This window comes from Lipotes vexillifer, unplaced genomic scaffold (assembly GCF_000442215.2).
Source record: "Lipotes vexillifer unplaced genomic scaffold, Lipotes_vexillifer_v1.1 scaffold1016, whole genome shotgun sequence".
Lineage (NCBI taxonomy): Eukaryota > Metazoa > Chordata > Mammalia > Artiodactyla > Lipotidae > Lipotes > Lipotes vexillifer.
The window spans coordinates 912,644-938,619 of NW_006769290.1; positions in this window are offsets into that span (position 1 = coordinate 912,644).

The window sequence follows — 25,976 nt, forward strand, 5'->3', positions numbered from 1 at the left end:
AATGTCCATCAACAGAAAAATGGGTAAATAAGATGTGGTACATATATACAATAGAATATTACTCAGCCATAAAAATTAATGAAATAATGCCATTTGCAGCAACATGGATGGACCTAGAGATTATCATACTAAGTGAAGTAAGTCAGACAAAGACAAATATCATATGATATCACTTATACGTGAAATCTAAAAAAAATGATACAAATGAACTTATACACAAAGCAGAAATAGACCCCTAGACATAGAAAAAAAACTTATGGTAAAGGGTTAAACGAGGGCAGCGGAATAAATTAGGATTTTGACGGCAACCACTTTGAAAACAGTTTGGTATTGTCGAATAAAGTTGAATTTGTGTGTACTCTATGACATAGCAATATCACTCCTAGCTTCGTAATCCAGGGAAACTTCTCTGCAGGCGTGCACCAGAATGTAACGAGAAATAATGAACCTTCCCCCCCACCCTGCCCTGGCAAAGAACCCAAATATATATCTCAAGTAAAATGGTGAAATAAATTGAAGTATGTTCAAATAGTGGAATACAATAGAGCAGTGAAAATAAATGAACTATAGTGACATGCATCAAGAGTAAATCTCCAAAATATAAAGTTGAGGGGAAGAAGACATCATGGAAGAACACATAAGTAGAGGCTGTATTCCTTTTTGGACATGTTAAGCGTGAAGTGCTAATTGAACATCCTTGTGGAAATATCCAGATGATGGGTGGAAACACGGATTTGAAGCTCAAGATTCAGGTAGCATATTTAGGTGGCATTTGACAAAGTGGAAGCGGAAGCCATTGGTGAGAATAACAAAGGAGAGGGGTAAGGTGGGTGACGGGAACCATTATAAAAAACTGAATTTAGTGAGTAGAATAATGAAATAGAAAAGGGGGGTTTAGAGATGTAGGAAAAAGAGAATGTAGTGTCTGTAGCTAAGGGAAGAATCAGGACCAGCTACATAATTTGTAGGGCCTAGTGCAAAATGAAAATATGGGGCCCCTGTTAAAAAAGTACTGAGAATTTCAAAATGGAGATAGAAGGAGACCTGAACTGAGCTCAGAGTCTTTCTAAGTGTGGGACCCTATGTGAGTGCACAGACTGCACACCTGTGAGGATGGTCCTGGGAAGAGTTCTGGGGACTTGCAATCAATAGGGCCAGATACGTTAGGGGATTGAGAAAGAAGAATGAGGAAAAAAATATATTTAAATCCTTTTTTTCCCCTCTGATTATGAAAGTAATACTCATTAAAGAATATTGGGAAAAGCATAAAAATGTATAAAAAGTATCCATAATTTGACTTCTTTTTTTTTTTCCGGTACGCGGGCCTCTCACTGTTGTGGTCTCTCCCATTGCGGAGCACAGGCTCTGGACGCGCAGGCTCAGTGGCCATGGCTCACAGGCCCGCGGCACGTGGGATCCTCCCGGACCGGGGCACGAACCCACGTCCCCTGCATCGGCAGGCGGACTCTCAACCACTGCGCCACCAGGGAAGCCCCGTAATTTGACTTCTTTACCAGTGATTTTTAATCTGATAACTTTTAATATTTTGGTGGATTTTTTTCCCCACTCTCACTTTTTTTAATGCTTTTTTTTTTATTGTGGCAAAAGTTATATAATATAAAACATACTATTTTAACCATATTTAACTGTACAGTTCAGTGGCACTAAGTACATTCACACTGTTGTGCAACTCTCACCATCATCCATCTCCCCAGTCTTTCACCTTCCTAAACTGAAACTTTGTCCCCTTTAAACACTAACCACTAACTCCTCATTCCTCCTCCCCCATCCCACCCGCTGGCCCCTGGCATCTACCAATGTACTTTCTGACTCTATGAATTTGACTATTCTAGGTACTTCGTATAGTCCCACTCCCTTCCTGAACAGACACACACGTTAACATGCTTGCCAACATTTTAAATAATACAAATTGGGACCATACTCTGTAATTTTGTTACTTAAAAAATTTTAACATTGTATCATGGGAAGTTTCCCATGTCCTTAAATGTTCTTTGAGAAAATGCTTATTAATGAAAAAGATTATGTGACTAGTTGGTCATTGGTGACCTTGGAGAGACTGACCTTGTTTGGTCAGATGCACATAAGTGAGGAGTAAATGAAAGTTGTAGTTGCAGGCATCAAGCATAGACACTTTTCCAGCTGATGATTGCAAGAAGATACAGGAAGTGTGGCACCTCATGGGGGTAGGTTGGCTGAGGGAAATTTGTATGAGTATGAGGGAGACCTGGATGTAATTGTAGGTTGAGAAAGGATGCCTGAGGAAGAGATGGGTGTGATGATGAATAGAATACATTCTTGGAGGAGTTGGGAAAGGATTCTCAACCACTGCGCCACCAGGGAAGCCCTCACTTAACATTCTTCAAGTCTTCAAAATCTCCCAAATTTTCACTACTTTGTTATGAGCTTGACGAGTGCCAAAAAAGAATCTATCAGAATATGCCAGACAGGTTAACTGAGTTGGCCAGAATAAAAGACTTAGCATTGAATGTAGGAAAGGAAAAGATAATAACAAGGGGCACTGGTGATTACAATAAGGAACTCAACAAATCTCAAGTTGGTGACGAGCATAGATGAGTCTAGAACTCTCACACTTTGTTTCTCCCTTTGAAGTATCTATGCAATTTTGGCAAAAAACTGAAAACAAAATTTTCTCATGCACTTTATAGTGTGTATCTGCTGTCTTTGATGTTCATGGGAAATCAGTGCCTTTGATTATAACAGTTGAAAGCCAGAAATAACAAAGTAAGGAAACTGAATTTTCAAACAGTTGTTAAATTTTACCTTGGCTTTACATTTAAGCACATGTATTAGCCATCAATATTTGAATTGCAGGTTATGACCCTGTTCATATTTGTCCTTTATTTTCTTACTCCAGGACACTTTTTTTTTTTTTTTTTTTTGGCGGTACGCGGAGCCTCTCACTGTTGCGGTTTCTCCCGTTGCGGAGCACAGGCTCCGGACGCACAGGCCCAGAAGCTATGGCTCATGGGCCCAGCCGCTCCGCGGCATGTGGGATCTTCCCGGACCGGGGCATGAACCCGTGTCCCCGGCATTGGCAGGCAGACTCTCAACCACTGCGCCACCAAGGAAGCCCGTCTCCAAGACACTTTTAAGCATGGGGTTTATAAAAAATTTTCCAGCATTGCTATGTAGCCTAGGAACAAGAATGGAGAAATTAGATGCAAGAGTTTAACAAGGGTTGGGAATTAGTAAAGGTATTGCCATTTTCTATTTAAAGGAAGTTTACGGTTCTGGTTTGAATGAATTGTAAAATATGAGCACTTTTAACTGTATACCTTTATAATATGTGGTATGAGAAGCACAAATAAATTATGGAATTCACAGTACATATAATTTGGCATAAATGCGGGACCAGGTAAATTTATTTGATAGGTTTCCCAATGAAAGAGTAAACTATGGAGACCATAAACCAAATAAAAGTCAAAGTGTTCAATGCATTTCATATTTTTTTACAGTGCTGTCAAATGGGATCCATATAACTGTCAATAAAAGGCAGATTTTGTTAATTGGTGAGTCACTAATCAGCTATCAAGTGTTTCTTTTTTTTTTTTAACATCTTTATTGGAGTATAATTGCCTTACAATGGTGAGTTAGTTTCTGCTTTATAACAAAGTGAATCAGCTATACATATACGTATGTCCCCATATCTCTTCCCTCTTGCGTCTCCCTCCCTCCCACCCTCCCTATCCCACCCCTCTAGGTGGTCACAAAGCACCGAGCTGATCTCCCTGTGCTATGCGGCTGCTTCCCACTAGCTATCTATTTTACATTTGGTAGTGTATATATTTCCATGCTGCTCTCTCACTTCATCCTAGCTTACCCTTCCCCTCCCTGTATCCTCAAGTCCATTCTCTAGTAGGTCTGTGTCTTTATTCCCATCTTGCCCCTAGGTTCTTCATGACCATTTTTTTTTATATTCCATATATATGTGTTAGCATATGATATTTGTTTTTCTCTTTCTGACTTACTTCACTCTGTATGACAGACTCTAGGTCCATCCACCTTACTACAAATAACTCAATTTCATTTCTTTTTATGGCTGAGTAATATTCCATTATCAAGTATTTCTTGATGGATTATTATGTGATAGATACCGAGCTAGAAAAAATCTATTCCCATTCTTGGCAGAATTTACAATCTAAAAGGGGCAAAGCACAAAGGCATGCATAAATCAAAAATTGAGGAAAAGAACTCATTAGAGACCCTTAAAATATTTATCTGATTTCTGATTGGGTTCCAAGAAATTGGAGCAGCTGAATCTGTCAGAAATTTCTGTTATATCAATATTTTGATTGTCTATGCAAGAGGCCTAGTTTTACTGAATTTGTTTTCCTCTATTATTATTATTTCTGCTAACTTTAAAGTTAACCATTTTAACCTTCATTTATACATGACACTTGGCAAGGTGAGGAATCATGAAGTCATAGATTCTTTGAGCTTCAGTAAACTCAAGGTTACACAGTTCTGGAGATGAGGGCACTGAATTTTCAGAGAGGTGATGTGACTGGCCCAAAACCTCATAGCTCTGCTAGTTAGTTGGAGAGACAAGACTTCAGTAGGGGTCCAGTGCAGCACCTAAGATGTTGGTTCCTAGACTGTAACTAGTGCGGAGACATGGGGAGTTGTGCTTTTGTGACCATAGAAGAGAGAGGGGGGAAAGGAAAGTAAAGTCTACCCTTTGGTTAACTAGAGGAAGGAAACTAGAAATTGATGAGAAGAACCACCATCTAAAAGATACTAAGAGGGCTGGAAGCCCTAGATCCTTGATTTGGTTACAGTTTCCAGAAAGGGACTTATGTTAATGGAAGTCAAGAGAGTTATCAAGATTTGGTATTGAAATAAACACTATCAGTTAAATATTAATGAAAAACCTACCCAAAGTATTGTCCTTTGGTATTTATTTTCTTTTTAGATTGTTAGCTTTGAAATGTGTGTTCTGTATACTAATAACTTTTATATTTAAAAATAGAGCTCTATCCTATTGTACCAAACAAGAAAAGCACACTTATTTCCACCTCAGGTAAACTATACCTGAACTACGGTTAGTGGACAGAAAACCAAGAGACCTGATAGGGAGACTTTGGGCAAAAACCTTCTCTAGTTTGGTATTTGAAAATACCAAATACTTTGGTGAAATGAAAAAAGAAGACAAGATGATTTCTACTACTTAGGCCATAAAGACATCAACATCATCCTGTGGCTTCTTAATTTAAGTGAAGACACAGTTCATTATGACACAAATGACCTCTTGAATAATAGTAGAAATATTTAAAAATAACTATAATTTATTGAGCACTTACTATATACCAGATTTTTGCATCATTTGCTTCATATATGTAATCTTTTGTCTTCACACCAATCACTTTGTGAGGTAGATATTGTTGCCCTCATTTTACACTCTGGTACCTCAGGGTCAGGAGCCTGCAATGATTTGTTTGAGGTCAAGCACATAGTGGCTGAACTCAGTGGGCTCCAAAGCCAACGTATTTCTGTGTCACTGTTAAAACCTAAAATGTGGAGTGGCAGCAGCACAAGCTACTTATTAATAGTTTCAAATTCATTTTTCTTCCAGTTTTATCGAGATATAATTGACATATAACACTATAAGTTTAGGGTGTACAGCATAATGACTTGACTTAGATACATCATGAAGTGATTATCACAGTGATTTTAGTGAACACCCATTATCTCACGTAGATACAATATTAAAGAAACAGAAAAAAAATTTTCTCCTTGTGATGCGAAGTTTTAAGATTTTCTCTCCTAACACTTCTCATATATAATGTATAGCAGTGTTCATTATATTCATCATGTTGAACATTACATCCCTGGTGCTTATTTATCTTATAACTAGAAGTTTGTATCTTTTGACCACCTTTATCTAATTTCCGCTCCCTCTACCCCCTGCTTCTGGTAACCATAAATCTGATCTCTTTTTCTATGAGTTTGTTTGTTTTAGAAGTATAATTGACCTACAACACTATGTTAGTTCCTGTTACACAATAGAGTGATTTGATATTTCTATATATTTCAAAATGATCACCATGGTAAGTCCAGTTACAATGTTACCATACAAAGATATTACACGTAATCTATGTACACATGTGATCATTTTAAGTTGCTGATCTCTTAAGTTCAAACACAATTTAACAACTCTGCATTTTTACTCCCCCTCCCAAGTTTACTGTTTCTGACATATTTTATGTTCTTTTGTTTCGTGTATCCCTTAACTGCTTATTGCAGTTATAGATGATTTTACTCCTTTTGTCTTTTCACCTTCCTATTAGCTTTATACATGACTGATTTACTACCTTTACTGTATATCTGCCTTTACCAGTGAGATTTTTCCTTTTGTAATTTGCATGTTTCTAGTTGTGGCCTTTTCTTTTTCGATTAGAGAAGTCCCTTTAACATTGCTTATAAAGCTGGTTTGGTGGTGTCAATAGCAAGCAAAGCTGGGGTTTAGCTTTTGCTTGTCTGTAAAACTTTTGATCTCCCCATAAAATCTGAATGTGAGCCTTGCCAGGTAGAGTATTCTTGGTTGTAGGTTTTTTCCTTTCATTGCTTTGAGTATGTCATGCCACTCCCTTGTGGACTGCAGAGTTTCTGTTGAAAAGTCAGCTGATAGCATTATGGGAGTTCCCCTCTATGTAACTTGTTTTTCCCTTGCTGCTCTTAATATTCTCTCTTTACCTTTAATTTTTGCTATTTTAATTACAACGTGTCTTGCTGTGATCTTCTTTGGGCTGATCTTGTCTGGGACTCGCTTCCTAGACCTGGTTGCCTGTTTCCTTTCCCAGGTTAGGGAATTTTTCAGCTGTTATGTCTTCAGATATGCTCTCTGCTCCTTTCTTTCTCTTCTCCTCTGGGACCCTTATAATGTGAATGTTAGTATGCTTGATGTTGTCCTGAAAGTCTCATATACTGTCCTCATTTCTTTTTATTTTATTTTATTTTATTTTATTTTTATGCGGGCCTCTCACTGCTGTGGCCTCTCCCGCTGTGGAGCACAGGCTCCGGGTGCGCAGGCTCAGCGGCCATGGCTCACGGGCCCAGCCGCTCCGCGAACCTGCGTCCCCTGCATCGGCAGGCAGACTCCCAACCACTGTGCCACCAGGGAAGCTCTCTTTTTATTTTTTAAAAATTTTTTCTGTTCAGCTTGAGTGATTTCCACTACTCTGTCTTCCAGCACGCTGATGTTTCTCTGTATCATCTAATCCACTACTAATTCCTTCTAGTGTATTTTTCATCTCAGTTATTGTATTCTTTATTTCTGTTTGGTTCTCCTTTATATTTTCTAACTCTTTGTTAAAAACTGCTAACCTCTCACCCTGTTCATCCAATTTTCTCTTGAGTTCTTTGAGCATCTTTACAATCATTACCTTGAACATTTTATTGGGTAGATCACCTATCCCACTTCACTTAGTTCTTCTGGGGCTTTATCTTGTTCCTTTGTTTCGAACATATTTCTTCCTCTGTTCCCTCATTTTGTCTAATTTGTTGTTTTTATTTCTATGTACCTGGTAGGTTGGTTATGTTTCCCGACCTTGGAGAAGTGGCTTCTAGTAGGAGACATCCTATGCATCACTCTTTTCTGGTCATCAGAGCTATGCGCTCTAGTGGTCTCATCTGTTTGGGTTGCATGGGTTCTTCTGTTGTGGCTGGCTGACTACTGTGGGCAGTCTGGTAGGCGTGGCTGGCTCCGGTTCTCTTGGTTGCCAGGCCCTGCCTTCAGTGGAGGCTGCTGGCTACTGATGGGCAGAGCTGGGTCATGAGGCTGCTGGCTGCAAGGCCCTGGGGTGGGGGTGGGGGGGGTAGTCCCAGGACTAGTGTTGGCCCACTGGTGGGCAGAGCTGGGTTATGGAGGGGTGGTTGCAGAGCTGGAGGTCTCAGGTCTAGTGTCAGCCTGCTGATGGGCAGGGCCAGTTCCTGACATGTCTGGCTGCAGGGTCTGGGGTACCCCAACGCTGGTGTTGGCTTGCTGAGGGGCAGGGCCATGGCCCAGGGAGTCTTGGGGCTTGTGCTGACCTGTCGGTAGGCAGGGCTGGGCCACAGGGGAATCCAGAGCTGGTGCCTGCCCACTGGTGAGTGAGGCCAAGGTCCAGTGGGTCCCAGGGCTAGGGCTGGCTCACTGGTGGACAGATCTGGGTCCCAGGGTCTTTGGTTGCAGGGCCCTGGGGTCCTGGAGTTGTTGTTTTTCCTGTTTGTGGGCTGGGCCAGTGCCCAGGGGGTCCTGGTGCCTACCCACTGGTGGGTGAGGCTGGTTCCAAGGCTAGTGCCGGCCCATTCGTGGGTAGAACTGGGTCCCAGGGTCTCTGACTGCAGGGCCCTGGGGGACCTGGAGCTAGTGCTTCACAGTGGTGTGTGGGACTGGGTCTTGGGCCCTCTGGTGGGCAGGGCTGGGACGTGGGGTGGCTGTGGGCTCAGGGGGTCTTAAGGCAGCAGGCTGGCTGGTGGGTGGGGCTGTGCCTCTGCCTGGCTAGTTGCTTGGCCCAAGACATCCCAGTACTGGTGCCAAAAGGCAGGGGGCAGGGCTGGGTCCCAGTGCTAATAAGCTAGAAGAAGGATTCCAAAATTGTGTCTGCCAATACCAGTCTCCTCTTTGTAGAGCAAGCTCCCCCAGATTATTTTCCACAGCCTTCTGGCTCTCCTGAATGTTAGCCCTGCTGGCCTTCAAAACCAAGTGCTTTGGGGGCTCATTTTCCTGATGCAGGACCCCTGGGCTGGGGAGCCCAATGTGGGGCTTGGGCCCCTCACTCTTTGAGGAGAACCTCTGCAATTGTAATTATCCTCCTGTTTGTGGGTTGCCCACCCAGCGGTATGGGTGTTGACTATATCACATTTCCATTCTTCCTACCATCTCATTGTGGTTCCTTCTTTATATCTTTAGCTGTTGAAGATCTTTTCTGCTAGTCTTCTGGTTTTTCTCGTCAATAGTTGTTCTGTAAATAGCTGTAACTTTGGTGTGCTCATAGGAGGAGGTGAGCTCAGTTTCTTCCTACTCCGCCATCTAGGCCACTCCCTCAATAGTTTCAAATTCTTAACGTCTGGTTCTCCTTTTGTATTTAAAGTATGTGCCATCACATACATCAAAGTCACGCTCTATGAGTTTATACAGAGAGAGAAGAATATGTCTTTTTCTCAAAGCATTCCTTTCTACCTGAAAGATTTGGAGACTAAGAAACCCCCCAAAAGATTAAATAAAGGAAGTTGATAATATATATTTGTAAGGTATGTAAATATGGAGTCTTAGGTATTTAAAAATTTATAAGAAAACAAAACAGCTTCTGAGGGTTGATTCTCTTTAAAAATATAAATATAGCTTTCAAGTTCTTGAGGTGGCTCTGGGTTGACCATGGCAAGGAGAAGGGGACCTTCTGGCTGAAGGATGGATGCTGAAGCTAGAGGAGAAGTTGTGGGAAGAAAGGATTAATTTCTAATGTGATTTATTAATTAACGGAGAAAAATATTTACTAACAGCTAACTAGGTGCCAGGCTCATTCCAGATGCTCAGGGCGCAGCAGTGAACAAGACAGACCAAAACCCCCACCTTGAAGGATCATATATTTAGATCAGTTCATAAATTAATTTGCAGAAAAAATTGCAATGTAGGGTGAATTAATCTAATAGGGCCAGGGGAGGAGCTGGTCAAAGAGCTCTAATATTGTGACCAGGTAGAGACAAATAAGAAGTGGAATGTGGGAGCAAGGGCTGGGGAGGCAGGAAATGGTGATGGAGATGGGGGACCGTGCTTGGGGGACTTGACACAGGGAGTGGGTGCTGGACCCTAGGGGAGATGCTGAAGAGAAATCTCTGAGACAGAGTCTAAAACAGTAGCGGCAGGTAGCAATGAACATGAAGTCCTAAGATTGAGGCCCTGGGGCCTAGGCAGGAAGAGCCGGCATTTCCAAATATCTAAGGATGGGGAAAACAGTACTCAGCTCTGTCTGAGGGAGGAAATAGGGAGAATGGTGATCTCCCCATGGAAAGAGCCATTACCAAAATGTTTAAACAACTCTTGGCTGTGTAACTCACTTACGTGGCAGCCTACCCCTTCACTATTTGACAGAGATTGTCTTAGTGTGTCTTCAGTGAGGCCATTACCTGCAGGTGGATTTTTCTCACTGCCCAGCAGTCTATAGTGAGGGGGCTACTGATGCCCTCATGTGGTCGTGATGAGGAAATTAGTGATTCACTTGCCCTCAGGTGAAACCACATGGAACCCCTGTGAAAGCTCACATCATATTATACTGGAGAGTTTAGGTAATTTTCTCGAAGTTCTACAAGTCTGTGGGTGGTGTGGGGAAATTGGACACCTTGCCCATGGTATATCTCCGTAGCTCCCTCTGGTCACTTGCTCCCATGAGGGTCAGGACTCACTGCTTAGGCCTGGGGGACTGGAAGGGCTGTCTCACAGTCATAATCTCTTTCTTAATAGTTCTCTCTTCTTCTAATTCCAGCATTTCTTTTCCTTTATCCCCTTCACTGTTGATATTTTTGACCTAATCCCACACTTTTTTTCTAGGACCCTCACTACAATAATCAAATTTCTAGTCTCTTAGTTCCTTTTTGTGAATTACAAATGTTGTAGCCTCAGGCATTACTGATTGTCAATGCTTAACATGATACTCTGACTTTATATTCTCTTGAATGAATAACTCTGGTTAATATTGCTAACATAGTATTCACTGATTCTGTGGCCCTGAGTTACATTGTAATGTGTTCTCACACTGGCTAATGATAAATGATGTCTTGTTCAAATTGTTTCCCTATAATCCTTAGATTCACCCCCACCCTTAGAAGGATGAGAGGTGGTTCGTGTGATTCCACTACAGTAGCTTTGTAGTCAGACTAGGCTCTGTTCCACTACCTCTACCCTGGGGAGGTTCTATAATATTATGCACTTGAACCAATTGTCTGTCAGACTTCAGGACAAAGGATGGTTGGAAAGGGATCAATGGAAAAGATTATATAGGAGGAAGGTCTTGGGTCATTAACTGGTCTCTTAAACCTTGTGGGTAGTTGCCACAGAAGTTAACTTTGGTCAAAGGTCAGTGGGGGACGATGACTGGGAAACCTGTGTGGCCACTACCCCTAGTAAAACTCCTGTCTTGGTCTTATTGCGGAATGAAGGACAAAGAATGTGGCTGCTCTGTTCACATACCCCTGGGCTCTCTCAGGAAAGATGCAGTTAGGAGAGGGGCAGGGAGCCATTTGTTACTGAATACCTGCTGTGTGCTCAGCACTGTCAAATGCCATCCATTCATTTTTTCATCTAATTCTCACAAGAGTCCAGTGATATCTCATTTTATAGAGAGGAAATAGATACTTAGAACCACACCCAGGTCACACAGCCAGGATGTGACAGTATTTAAATTAGCTCTGTGCAACTCTAAAGACAGTGTTCCCACCACTATCATTCTGGGGGTGTTTTCCTAAGGTGGAGTAACACCCAGGCAGGACTAGAAGTTCCTTCTGACTTGTGGACATCCCTCCAGTCATGTGGTGATAATTGTTACTCCAACAGTTCTCCAACTTGCTTTAAAAGTAAGGTTTTTAAGCTCAAGTACAGTTAGGGGACATGCAGAAAAAGGAAGATAGTTTCCTTTCCTGATCTTATCACAGAGATTAGAATTTGGCAGAGTTGTACGGTAAATTTCTTTTTATTTTCCTCTTCATACTTTATTTTCTGAATGTTTTCAATGAATAGACATTACTCTTACATTCAGAAAAAATACAGCTATTTGCAATTTGAAAAAATAGAATCTTAAAATGTTTAATTAGATTTTAAGCTGTTATAAGAAACCAAACTCTCTAATATACTACTAGATGGAATTTTAAATTCATGACATTGACAGATGGAAATTTGACAATATATGCTTAAAGTCATAAATATGAAATCCATTGACAGTACAATTCCTCTTCTGGATATTAATTCTAAAGGAATACTGATATTGTATGGCAAATTTCTATCATACTTTCTCTCCTCCTTCCCACTTCAGGCCAGCTCTCTTTCTGTTGTTTTGAAATTAAACCTTTAAAATACTTTTAGTAAGATAATTAATAAGAACACCCTAGGAAAAACAAGAATATAAGAGGTGATAAAGAAAGCATGCCAAATTAAAGGGGAGGGGATAGATTAGTCAATAAATTATTGGGACACTTGGATATTTAAAACAAAAATACATTTGAAGACTAACCTTATACAATACACACAGATAAATTAGAAATAATTTGAAAAATTAAAGGTAAAATGTTAAACTATAAACAATGTTAAAAGTATTGTTAATTTCTATCTACATTTTTTGTTTGTTTGTTTTTTGTTTTGTTGTGGGTTTTTTTTGTGGTACGTGGGCCCCTCACTGTTGTGACCTCTCCTGTTGCGGAGCACAGGCTCCGGACACGCAGGCTCAGTGGCCATGGCTCACGGGCCCAGCCGCTCCACGGCATGTGGGATCCTCCCGGACCGGGGCACGAACCCGTGTCCCCTGCATCGGCAGGCAGACTCTCAACCACTGTGCACACCAGGGAAGCCCTCTATCTGCATTTTGGCTGAGAAAAATAATTCTAAATATAAAGGCACTGAAAAAATTGCAAAGGAAAAGTGTTTAGATTTCACTATATATTAAAGTTTAAGATACAAACAGCCAGAAAGGCAATTTATGGGTAAATAGCACATTAGGAAAAATATGAGACAAATATAATAGTTAGAGCATTAAAAAGTTAAAGATGCTTCAGCTTTTATGAGAGAAATTCTAAAGTAAGGCTTTACTTCTCATATGTTTTAAGATATGGCTCCTTATTTCATCTTGCTGAGATCTCTTTGCTGAGATTGTCAACAACACTTATAATTTTAAGTTGTGCAGATTTGATGTCCCTGATACGTAGGTCCCAATGGAAGTTCTTGATAAATGGTTTAAGTAACACAGAGAATGAGCTCTGAGAATAAGCCCTGTGTCAAGCTGCTAGAAAACTAACTCAGCTGGGCATGGATCCCGAACGTGGGGGGTTTAGCTATTCAACTCTAAGTTAAGTCACCCATCTGTACTGGCATCCAGCCCACACTTAATCAGAGTTCATGGAGATTATGAAAGACAACATGTGTTATGAAATCTAGATACACTCACTATCGTCATGGGGTTCTCCTGCTCTCTCATGAGCTGAACCTTCAAAAACGGAAATGAACTCAGTCTTGTATGACTTGTTCTTAGAGCATACGTGATGTCTTCTAGTGAGCCATCATTCCCCTTTATAAGTTCACAAACCATATGTTTACTAATATCTTTGATAGTATTTCCATCACTTATCTGGAGTTTGTAGCCTCCAACTTCATTCCTCTTTTGAAAATGAGGACTGTAGTTTGCTTTTCTTGACTCATCTGGCACAGCACCCTTCTCTGCATTTTCTTAAAGAGTCTCAAAAAAAAATGGGAAGCATAGGTGAATTACTAGTAAGTCCAAAGAACATTTTATTTAAGCTTGCATGTTTCTGATGGTAATTATCGTTTTCAAAGAAATCAGAGATTGTGTGTGTTTGTGTGTGCTGGGGAAGGGGTTGGGGGAAGAAGGAAGGGCAGGAGGGGAGACCAATAGCTTGCTTTTATTCTTCTATAGGTGTCTTGTGCCTAGAAAAGTGTTAGGGGAACAAAGCTACATGAATGGAACATATGGAGGTAGAATTTTACTGTGTTGAGCTTACTCTTCACTTCTTTTTTGTACCTCTAATTATTATTGGGTTGAGTGTGGGCATTTAAAGGGGAATCTTAGAGAAGGAAAAAAAAATCAAGAATCTGCTGCCTTCATAGAACTTCTGTCTACTGCAAATTCTTGAGCACATTGACTTCAAGACCAATTCAAACAGAACCAAATTAAAATAATAAACAGACAAACAACCCCCCCCCGTCCCCCAAATAACCAATGGTTATTTCCGACCACAGGTAAGATAAATAAAATGGATGCCTCTGCCAAAAATTGAGAATGCCGTAAAGTTTGGTAACTAACAAGGTTGCTTCCCCTCAGTTAAAGTTTTCATCTTTAGGTGATCTATGAATGAAAAAGAGCACAAAGTTTATATTTTTTGAAATGCCACCACATTCTTTTTCTTGTTAATGGCAGTAAAGTGCCTATCATTGTAAGTGTTCTTCTAAATTAAGCTCTGGGGTTTGTTATCTCAGGCTTCCTCCTCAGCAAGCCCCAGGCCTTGTGACAGTATTTCTACTCTGTTTACCAATAGTGTGAGTCAGGGCTTGTGGTTGTGGCACAGTCAGTGCCACAGCAGCTTTATCTCCTCTGACTTAAGGGAAGGCACCAATGAAATGGAAAGGGAAGCTGGAAGATCCAGTGGTCCCAAGACATCATCTCTGCATGGTAACCTCTGTCCTAATGAAGTTTAGAGACTATAGGCTGAATTGTCCCTGTCTTAGCCTGAAATAAGGTTCCTGTTCATGGAGTATTTCTTTTGTGAAATGGCACATAATCATTACTTCACAGCTGAACTTTTTATTAGCTGCTTAGCTGCTTTCTTTACCTACAATCTTCAGCCCATTCGGAATATTGGCATCAGATTAATCTTTCCAAATCATAGTTCTGATTGTCAAGATGATGTCTACCCCCAACCACTGCCCTGGACTGAATTTGCTTCCTATCTGGAAAAGTGAAGAAAAAAAATCATATGCCCACTTTATAATCATTGAACATTTTCTTGATTGGAAAATGTTTACAGATAAATACTATTTCTTGGTAAATAAAACAATGGCTTTTATAATAAGTCTTGGGGTAAGGGATAGATACCCAAGCAAATATAAAATTCACAAGGTAATGTCAAACTTTATTGAGTTAAAATTTGCTGAATTATTTCAGTATTGTCTAATTTATGTCTTGAATTTTGGCATGGAAAGAATTTTCAGTATAATTCACAATGTGTGGATTTATAAGCAAAGCAAGAATATATTTACAACTAATGCTAAGTAAAGTTATATTTTCTTCAATATTCCACAAAGTTATCCTGAGAGATCTATTTCTGAAAAAATTAAAATTATTATAAAATCTACTCAGTTGTGACTTAGCTAGTGCTCACCAAATATTCTGTTTCCCTTCATTTCCTAGCCTCCTTTGAGGCCACCAATAGATAGAAAGTAGAAAAGACACATGTCTCCTTTGGGCCAAGGCAAACTGGGCCACCACACATTCGAGCTGGTGTAGGCACAAGATGGTAGAACCTCTGTCAACTGAAGTTTCTGGGACACTGTAGGCAGGAGAGAATTCCACAGACAAGTGCTGGCCATGGAACTTGAGCAAGAAATAAAATTTTTTAGATTTGAGAGTTAACATAAACTAACCTCTCCTAACTAAAACAGCAGTTAAACAATAAGTACGAAGTGTGAGGTACTCCTGTAATTGTATTGAAACTAATGAAATATGAATTCCTTTCTCTTCCTCCAGTGGTTTTCTGTGTTATGGGGATACCTGGTTCCTGTTGACTGCCATTTGAGACATTCTGCTGTTTCATCTTAAAGTCTTGGTCCTGAGTGTATTCTGAACAGAGGTTGAAGATGACCAAATCCTTCAACACTGTACAGAATCTTGTCTGGTACTGGTCTCTGGGACAGGACCAGTGTGAGCCTCCTGCTTCTCCCCTTGCTGTTGTATCTTGTCATAGAAGCTGTCAGCTCTTGGCACTTGATCACGTGTACCAATAATCACGACTCTCTCTGGATTGAAAGTCACTGTGCCCTCTGAGTGCTTTCTACAAAAATTCTCTAATTTTAGCCTGACCTTCCAAAATCGTCTCCTATCTTCTCCTTTATCCTACCTCTCAAATCTTAGGTCTTACCACAACCCTTCCTATCTGATTTACTTGGATTTCCTAGACATATTTGTCCTCTCTTACATCTTGTAGTCATGTCATTGCTTCTGTCTGTATGTCTTTCTTCCCTTCCCTTTAGAGTCCTTCCAAGTCTTCAAGGTGCAACTCAAGTTTCACTTTGTTTTGATACCTTCTCTGAACCATGTGAAATTTTCTACAGATTCATAATCCCTTATCTTCAATTCTTAAATTCAAGACGTTCTGAAAACTGAAAGCTTTTAAATAACTCATTTAGCAGCAAAACCTAGACTGATCTGAAACAAATTGGAGGCAAAACTTGAATTGCACTGACTTGTCTTTATCTGTAGTTTTTTTTTTTTTTTTTTTTTTTTTTTTTTTTTTTGTGTTTGGGAAAGAAGATCCCCCCCTGCCATATCAGTAAACAAAGGATGTGGCCACCACCAAGCTGTCAGCTACTGCAGCCGCACCCAGAGGTGTACCCTGAGGGGGCTCAAAATCGGAAAGAAGAGGATACTGGCACTAGATAGTGAAGATGCATATCAAAGGAATGATTTCAATAAGCCCAGACTCCTGCATCTTCCCGTGCATAGAAAAAATGCTAAATCCGTTAAATTGAGATGTCTGTTTCTTTAATTAGCAGTAATCTTTTGATGTTTGATCACCTGTTTTATGCTTTTTTCCAAAAACTCATATATATGCTGGCTCTTTGCTTACCTCTTTGGAACAGTCCCTCAGAGCTATCTGAGAGACTGTATCTTGGCAGGCGGACTCTCAACCACTGCACCACCAGGGAGGCCCTATCTGTAGTTTTTATCTCATGTAGTGTGTATATTCATATTCTGATTGATTGTGATGTGCTATCCCAGACCCTTCTGGGGTAATATATAATGTTACATATTACCTGTATAAAATCTAAAATAGTCTTGAGTTCAGAAACTCATCTGCCCCCAAGGGTTTTTGTATATCTCTGTTTTTAAATTTTATGATCCATCTGAAGATGGTTTAATAAAGCTAACTTCTAGCATAGATTGGGATTCTTGATGGGAAAAATATTCTTTATTAGTGTTTGGGTACAGATTTCCACAAGTCATAAATTCAGTTGCACAAAATGTGCTTGCTTTATTTTCTTATAACTGAATTCATTTTTTACCTCAAAGCTCCATCTCCACTGGCAGAAAACATCAGGTAAATTCAGTTAAATTAGTGATTACTAAGTCATTTAAGGTTTTGACTTGGTTAGTTCAGGGAAATAAGCCTGAAATTCCTGCTCCAATCCTGGGGCCCTCATTTGGCCACTTCCCATGCTCCTCTTGGGGGCACAGGAAGCTTTCAGATACTTCTTATGGCCCTTTGGGACCCAGCCTTGCAGTCTCTCTCTCTCTAAACTGTTTTAAATTTACTGTTGCCAGACCATATTGATGGTGGGGTAAATGTATCGAAATCTGTGCTAGGTGTGTTGTCTCTTCCCTTCATGCATGGGAAGTGAGGCCCAGCTTTCAGAATTCCCCAGACCTAATGGAACTTTGGTCATTCTCTCCTCCCCCCTCTCAAGGGATAGGAATGGGGCCAAGCGGTCAGAATGCCCATGACTTCTCTGATTTCAGAAAGATTATTTATTAATGAATTAACTAGCCTTTATTCTCCTCTTTAAATGACCAAGCAAGACTTCTTCTAAACTTATTTTTCATGCTGATAAGTTTAGAATTCTTCTAAAAGTAATATTTTTTGATATTTTAAAAAAACACATCTTGGGACTTCCCTGGCTGTCCAGTGGTTAAGACTTTGCCTTCCAATGCAGGGGGTGCAGGTTCGATTCCTGGTCGGGGAGCTAAGATGCCTTAGCCTTGTGGCTAAAAAACCAAAACATAAAACAGAAGCAATATTGTAACAAATTCAATAAAGACTTAAAAAAAGATATAAAACCACATTTCATAAAGCTATGGTTTATGACATGGATTTACAAAAGTATACTTTGAGGCTTGAAATATGTCTCACCAGAACCTACGTGACTAGAATACTTTGTTCTCTGGCTGTGATGGCTTTGGCTCTGACCCTGAGGATTTAATGTTATCTGACTCCTAGGTAAAGTCTAGAAAACAAAGAAGAGGTGGGGTGGGTGGGGATATATGCTTAATATATTAAAAGTTCATTCTATTACTTGTGCACTCCCATTTGGCATCATTCAAACTCCAAATTGAAAAAGCTGCCTCCTGTGCAAGGGTAAAAGTTTTGCTCATTGTGCATAAGTGGTTTTCAAACTGGTTTCTAGAAGGATCGTGGAGAAGGCTGTTGAGAGGAAATTTCTTTCCTTCCCACCCATCTTCTCCATGCCAGTCTCAAATGTATTATATTCATATTTAGTCAAAAACAGTTCAAGACTTTCATGTCTTTTATATATTGTTGATCTGTGCATGATTTAATTTAAATAAAGAGTACTGCTAGTAAAAATATTTTAAAAATCCTTGTTGTATCTAAATAGGATTATACAAAAGATTTTTCAAATACCCAGATCCATCTGGGAATCTATTTCACTGTTTAACCAGAATCAGCTTCTTCTTTTAGCTGAGAGTGAATAATTCAATGAGAATCTTCTCAGTGATGGAATCTCCCCAGTATTCATGTCCTGTGCCTGTATGTTTCAGGCTCTAGGAAGTTCAATTTCAGAAGGACTTGCAGTCAGTTTGCTCCCTGCATAGCAGTATAGACCTTGGCTGCTTGCTTATAGGGCCTAGGGCAGGAAAGTTTTGTTAATCATTTTTACTGCTATCTCTTTTCCTCTTGGGAGACACAGAGAGAAATAAACAAAAAGAAGCCTTTCCCATGCTCACTTGAATATTCCCATTCCTGCAGACTGAGAATAAACATGATCAGTTTGGATGTTTTGGTCAGTTACCTTTGTTCGCACACTCCTTATTTGTCACCTGGAACTTGTACCAGGCTCCAAACATGTCTCCCTTCCTTTACTGCTTCCTGATCTTGTCCACTTCTAAAATGTCACCTGAATATTTTTTTCTAAATGTACATCTAGTCATACTACTCTTAAGCACTTTTTTTTTAAAGAATAAACAAAAACCCTTTATTGGCTTTTCATTTTTACAGGCTATAATTAAAATTTTTTGCCTTGGATCATGAGATCTTTCATAATTTCCAGAATAATACTGATAATTAACAATTATTATGTGTCTCATGTGCTAGTCAGTATAACAGGACATTTCAGTTAATCTCATTTAACCTTCGCAACAACTCTGTGAGGTTAGCAATTCTATCTCCACTTTTTAAATGAGAAAACTGAGCTTAGAGAGATTAAATAATTTTCCCAAAGATAATGAATAGAATGTACTCTTCTATCACTAGTCCTTCCTATGCATGCTCATCGCTACAAAGCACCAAACTATTCACTGAAAACAATGCTGACATATACACATATTCCCTGTCAGGCCTCTCTGTCTTCCTCATGTTGAGTCCTCTGCCTGCAATGAGAAGAAATCTTATTCCCCGTTAAGTCTTTAATTAAGCCTCAAGATCCATATCATTAGTTCCTTAACCATTTCATCTCTTGGAGGCACCGTCTCTCATGAACCAGTTATACAACTATACATCAGTAGATGGTGAATCCTAAGTGTGAAATGTATTCTCTAGCTCACTCCTCACTTACGGACAATTGATTTCATCAGAAGACAATCATTTCAGGAAATAGAGGAAGAGTTGAATGTAGAGAAACTTTAGATTACTGTGGTATTCTCACTGTAGACCATCTAATACCTGCTGATGTTTTTCCTTCCTTTAAAAAAATTGTTTTTGATATACTGAGACCGATGTGCTTGCACAAGAAAGAGTTGGTGCCCAGGTATTTAAATGTCCAACAGGGAGATTTCTTATTTTTTTCTAGGTGTGTTTTTTTAATGAAAAAATTTTAATTGTGGTAAATATATATAATGGAAAATTTACGATCTTAACCATTTTTAAGTGTATAGTTCAGTAGTGTTGAGTATATCACACTGCTGTGCAATCAATCACCAGGACCTTTACAATTTGCAAAACTGAAACTCGATCCCATTAAACAACTCCCCATTCCCCCTCTCCCCTAGCCTTGACAACCACCATTCTACTTTCAGTTTCCATGAGTTTAACTACTCTAGGTATTTCATGTAAGTGGAACCATACACTGTGACTGGCTCATTTCACTTAGCATAATGTCCTCAAGGTTCATTCATGTTGTAGCATATGTCAGAATTTCCTTCCCTTGTAAGCCCAAATAATATTCCATTGTATGTGTATGCCACATTTTACTTATCCATTCATTTGTAGATGGACCCTTTGGCTAGTGTGAACAATGCTGCTATGGATATGGGGGTGCAAATATCTCTTTTGAGATCCTGCTTTCAATTTTGGGGGTATATACCCAGAAGTGGAAATACTGCATCGTATGGTAGTTCTGTATTTAATTTTTTGAGGAACTGCCATACTGTTTTCCATAATGACTGCACCATTTTATATTCCCACCAACTCCCAAGAGTTCGAGGTTCTCCACATCTTCTCCAACAGTTGTTATTGTCTGTTTTGTTTGGTTTTGTTTTTTTAAGTAGTAGTCATCCTAATGTTGTTCTAGGTATGGTTTTGAATCAAGAATCTAAAATTCAGTTAGACACTTTGTTATATGGGCCTCTTTGACTCAAAATTGCGTATAATCCAAGATTGAAAATTATTATCCTCTACCATTTTAATAAAAAAAAATGTGCATAGAAAAAGCACAAATGAGGATTAAAAAAAAAAAAAGCTAAAATATTTTTAGCTTTAGTCCAAGCTAACAGTGTCTATGTGAAACCAGGCTGTTTGGCCACAAAACCACAACCCATAAAATACCCTCCTCTGGGAGGCATCTCCTTTTAGGTGCAGTCACAGTGTCTGGGAGGAACTAAGTAGTTTCTAGGGTGTCAGCCTTAGAAATCTGACTTTATAAGGTATTAGCAATTATCCAACTTCCCAACTAAACCAAGAGTTTCTGGGGGATGGGGGTTGTTCCTGTAAATTTTTGTATCTCCTTAGTGCCTGGCATTGTGCAAGGCCTGTAGTAATTCATCAAAAAAATTCATGTTGGATGCCCGCCATGTGCCAGTGAGTCAGCCTGGGAGCCACTGAAAATATAGCAGTGAAGAAAACAGACAAAAATCTCTGCTCTCATGGACCTTAGGTCATGGTGGTGGAGACTGGCTATAAGCACATAGGTGTATGTATAATTGTAATATAGTGGGTATGTGTAGTAATGGTATGGAAATAAAAGCAGGAAAGGAGAATAGTAAGTGGAAAGAGGGGTATGGTTTCAATTTCAATCTGGTTCAAGGAAGGCTCACTGAGATATGGCATTTGGCCAAATACTTAAAGGAAGGGAGTGAGGTATGCTGATTGCTTTCTAGGGGAAGTGTGTTCTCTCTGTGAGAGAACGAGGGCAGAAAGCCTGAGGTGGGAGTGAGTTTGATGTGTTGGAGAGTAGCAAGAGAACCAGCGTGTCTCAAGCAGAGTGGGTGGGAGGTAGGAGAAGTGGTCATATACTTGACAGGGAGCCAGACTGCAGAGGGCCTTGTAGCCATTGAAAGTCCTTTGGTTTGGGAAGACTTTGGGGGAGGGGAGAGTGTGTGTTCTGAGCACAAGACAGACATTACCTGATCTACATTTACATGGATCACTCTGGCTACTATGTTGAGAATTGATTAGGGGTCAAGCGTGGAAGTAAACGCTCCCAAAAGATATTTATTGGTTGAGGGAAGTGGAGTTCATGGTGTTTGGACTTGGGTGTTATAGGAAGGGTGGACAGGGTTGGCAGCATTCACAAAATACACTACACAAATTCCAGAGAGGCCAGGCCTCTGGCCAGACTGCTCATGGATGACCTGGGTAAGGAGGGCACGCTCCAGAGAGTGCAAGCTGATGTCTGTGTGGTTGAGTGCGGACCTGCAGAGCAGTGTCTGCTGTCTGCTTTGGGGTTAAGGCACTTAGTCTATTGGAGGCCCTGTGACGGAGCAACGTGTTGAGGTTGGCAAACAGGACAGCTGCCCACAGAGAAGCTCTTTCTTTCTGAGTGAATGGGTCAGACTCACCTTTGAGAAATTTTTGCAGGGCCCAGGTCTGAGGGAATTTGAGCAAACTGTCAATGGGTTTTCGGCAGTGGCCAAGGGTGGCCGTCACAGCTGAGTGGTTCCCACCAGAGAAATTCTTCTTTATTCCTTCATTAGTATTAATGAAACTAACTCTGATGAAAGGAGATCACATGATGAGACCACAGTTGTTTCACTGAAAGTGCTACTCACTTGAGTTGTAAAGCTGTTTATAACGTTTAACCTCGGTCCTACGCCACAGGAAATAAACTGAAAGGAAACAACCAAAAAGTGATTCGTACAGACCTGTCTTGAATTTAAAAGGACATAACATTGAGAGCAATTCAAGTGTTCAGGAAGAAAGTAATAGCTAAACAAATAATCAAAAAAGTTATTTTAAGAAGATAGAATGCTACAGAGCCACTAGAAATAAAAGCTCTGGGGGTTCTTTTGGTCACTGAAAAGTACATAAGAGATTGTTGAGATGAATAATGCACAACACATAATAGAATATTTGTACAGTTGTACCTATATCAAATATGTGTACTCCCAACAAATGGATTTAGAGAAGTAGAAATAGAGTTTATAAATGAATTTAGAGAAATGACAGTTGAGTTTAAACTCATTGGGTTCTTTAATGTAAAATGATTAGACTATAGACATAAACAAAAAATAAAGTCTCCAAAGAAGACGGGGGGTTAGGCATTGAAGGTACAGGATAAGGCTGCTGGCCTTTTATCCTCATACACCATTTAGACTTTTATTGCTATTTGATACCTAGGCCTCACTTTCCCTAATATGGCCCATTCGCTATGTGCTCAGAAGACTAGCGAAAAAGCAGACAGAGGTGAGTGTCCTTGACTGTTAGCCTTGAAAGCCTACCAGAAAAGGGGGAAAACTCCTACTTGGCCTGTGTACTTGGTCATTGATGAACCACCAGTGATCCAAAGGCCCTATATGGCTTGGCCATCTCTAAGAACAGCACTGCCACTTGATTTCGGGATGAAAGATTAGAAAGTTGCCCCTGTGTGGCTACTTTATAAACAAGCCAAGTTATTTACATTGTGGTGGTTAAAAGTAGTACCAAATTTTACCAGCAAAGTTCCTCTGTTTAGCAAAGATAGTGATAAAGATATACATTCATTTTTCTCCAAGGGGCTCAATAAACTTGTAGAGAAAGTTTTTTCTGTAATATTTAAAATATAGACACTATGGATGGTAGGATTTGTAGTTAATTTTACTTTCTTCTTTAAATATTCCTGTATTCAATCCTGTTGAATTTTTAAAAACAATGGACATATTACTTTCATAACAAAAGGTAAATTTGTTCTATTTGAAAGAAAAAAGGTACCTAATCAATATTTTAATTCTTTCTATTGGCCCTTATAAAGATTAATAAGACTAACATAACATAACATTGTAAGTCTCTATGCTGACAATCCTTCTCAATGCCCATCATAAACAATGCTTAAAAATAGGTGACAAACTCCACTGACAGATGAATGGATGAAGAAAATGTGGTATATATACACAATGGAATACTACTCAGCCATAAAAAAGAATGAAATAATGCCATTTGCAGCAACATGGATGGACCTAGAGATTATCATGCTAAGCGAAGTAAGTCAGAAAGAGAAAGACAAATACCATATGTGGAATCTAAAATATGACACAAATGAACTTATCTGTGAAACAGTCTCACAAACGTAGAAAACAGACTTGTGGTTGCCAAAGGGGGAGAAGGACAGGAGAGGGGTAGACTGGGAGTTTGGGACTAACAGATGCAAACTATTATATATAGAATGGAGAAACGACAAGGCCCTACTATAAAGCACAGGGAACTATATTCAATATCCTGTGATAAACTTAATGCAAAAGAACATGAAAAGAATGTATACATGTGTACAACTGTGCTGTACAGCAGAAATTAACACAACATTGTAAATCAACTCTACCTCAATAAAATAAATTTAAAAAATAGATGACAAACTGATAGGGACTATCAGTTAATATCTCTGATACACAAAGATATTTTATAAATCACTAAGAAATGATGAGAAAAGGTCCAGAGATGTAAATAGACAACTTACTGTAGAAATGGCCATAAACATGAAAAAAGGGCTAACCTTATTTGTGGTTAAATAAATGCAAATTAGAAGAATAATTAGCTATTGTTTTTCATCCATTAGAGTGGGAAAGGTTAGTTACTGATATTCATTATTGGTTACAGTCAGAGACTATAGGCATTCTCATATATTCCAGTCCATTCAGAGACTATAGGCATTCTCAAACATTCCAAATTAATACATGCATTCATTTTCCTGGAATTAAAGTTTTAAATGAGAATATCCTTTGACACATATGTTACTCTTCTGAGCAAATTCCTAAGGAAGTAACTGTAAAGTTTTACACAGATTTTATGATTAGATTGCTTATTGTAGAATTGCTATATTATATGTATAGCCATTAAAAATCATATGGAGAATTACAAAATTGAATGATAAGGGATCCAGATTTGAGGGAGAATAGGTAGTGGTGGGCATGGGGGACCTTGAGCAAACACTCCAAACCCCAAAACTGTTGCTGCTCCAGGTCTGAGCGTCACCTTCAGGACTATGCTCAGTGTTGCCAGGTCTTCCAATTTTTCAAGATAAGGCCAAAATTTGGATTTTTACATAACATTTTCCTTATTTAAAAATGTGGGCCACTTCATCAAAATTTTTAAAATGCTGTGTACACCAACATGGTATGGCCAAAACCTAGACTTTTTCAACCCTTGATGTATATCTACCTACTTATATATTTTTACTTCCAAAATTTGTGTATGTACAGAGGATGAAAATAACATATATGTCATGTTTAAAAAATAATTTAAAAATCCTCAATCATGTTACTATCACCCACCTTTAGAAGTAGAACATTAACAAAACCTGTGTGCTCTATGGCAATCACACTTGACTCATTTCCCTTCAATACCCTTTTGGGCAGTTCCTCAACAACCTGGGTGGAAATGGTAGCTGTTCTTAGCACATACAGTGTGCATCATAAATGACAGCTGAGGGGATAGAGGAATGAGGGATTCCTGTTGCCTGGGCCTCTCCACAGAAGGGCAGTCTGTCTCCCTGCCCAAACTGGTACATCAAACTCTGTTCATAGAGGTGTAAGAAAGTGATAATATTAGTAATACTCAATGCAACTGAACATGTACTCTGTACCAATCTCTTTAATTGCTTACGACAAGCTTATAAGGGAGGTACTATTATTACTCCTATTTTACAAATGAGGTAATAGAGGCATAGAGAGGTCAAGCAATTTGCACAAGGTCACAAAGCAGTTAGTTGCAGAGATGGGATGCAAACTCAGTTCCATTTGACTTCCCAGCCCGCGCTTGTAGACACTATGAAATGCAGTCTTCTTTCAGATCATTTGAGTCCCTTAGGCATTAAAGGATCTCATGGTAGGAAGTGGCAGGGGTTCAGCTCCTACCCACTGTGGAGTAGCTTCCCGGGCTTCCCCAGTCAGGGTCTCTCTCTCCTCTGAACCTCCTGCCTGGATCACTCACTTGCCCCAAATATCTTCCTGATCCTTTTCATGGACACATGTTTTGTCTCTCTTCTGTGTTTTTAGCATCTTGAAGCAGAGGCCAAGACTTAAACTCTGCGAAGACCAATCATGCCCAGCAAAACGCCTCCCTTAGTAATCCCGATACTGGTTATTTCCTCCCTTGTTTTTGTTTTTTTAAGTCCCAGCCTCCATGCTACACGTGGTGTATTACTTATTTATTGCCATGTAACAAACCAATCCAAACTTAGTTTCTTAAAATCACAGCCATCTTATTAGCTCATGATTCTGCGGTCAGCAGTTTGGTCTGCGATCCTCTGCTGATATCCCCTGGAATTACCTTTGCAGCTGCAAAAGTTACGGCCTCTGAACCGGGACTGGATGATCTAACACGGCCTTGCTCACAGTCGGAGCACAGTGTTGGTCAGATGATTGGGCTCCGGGGACTCAGCAGGA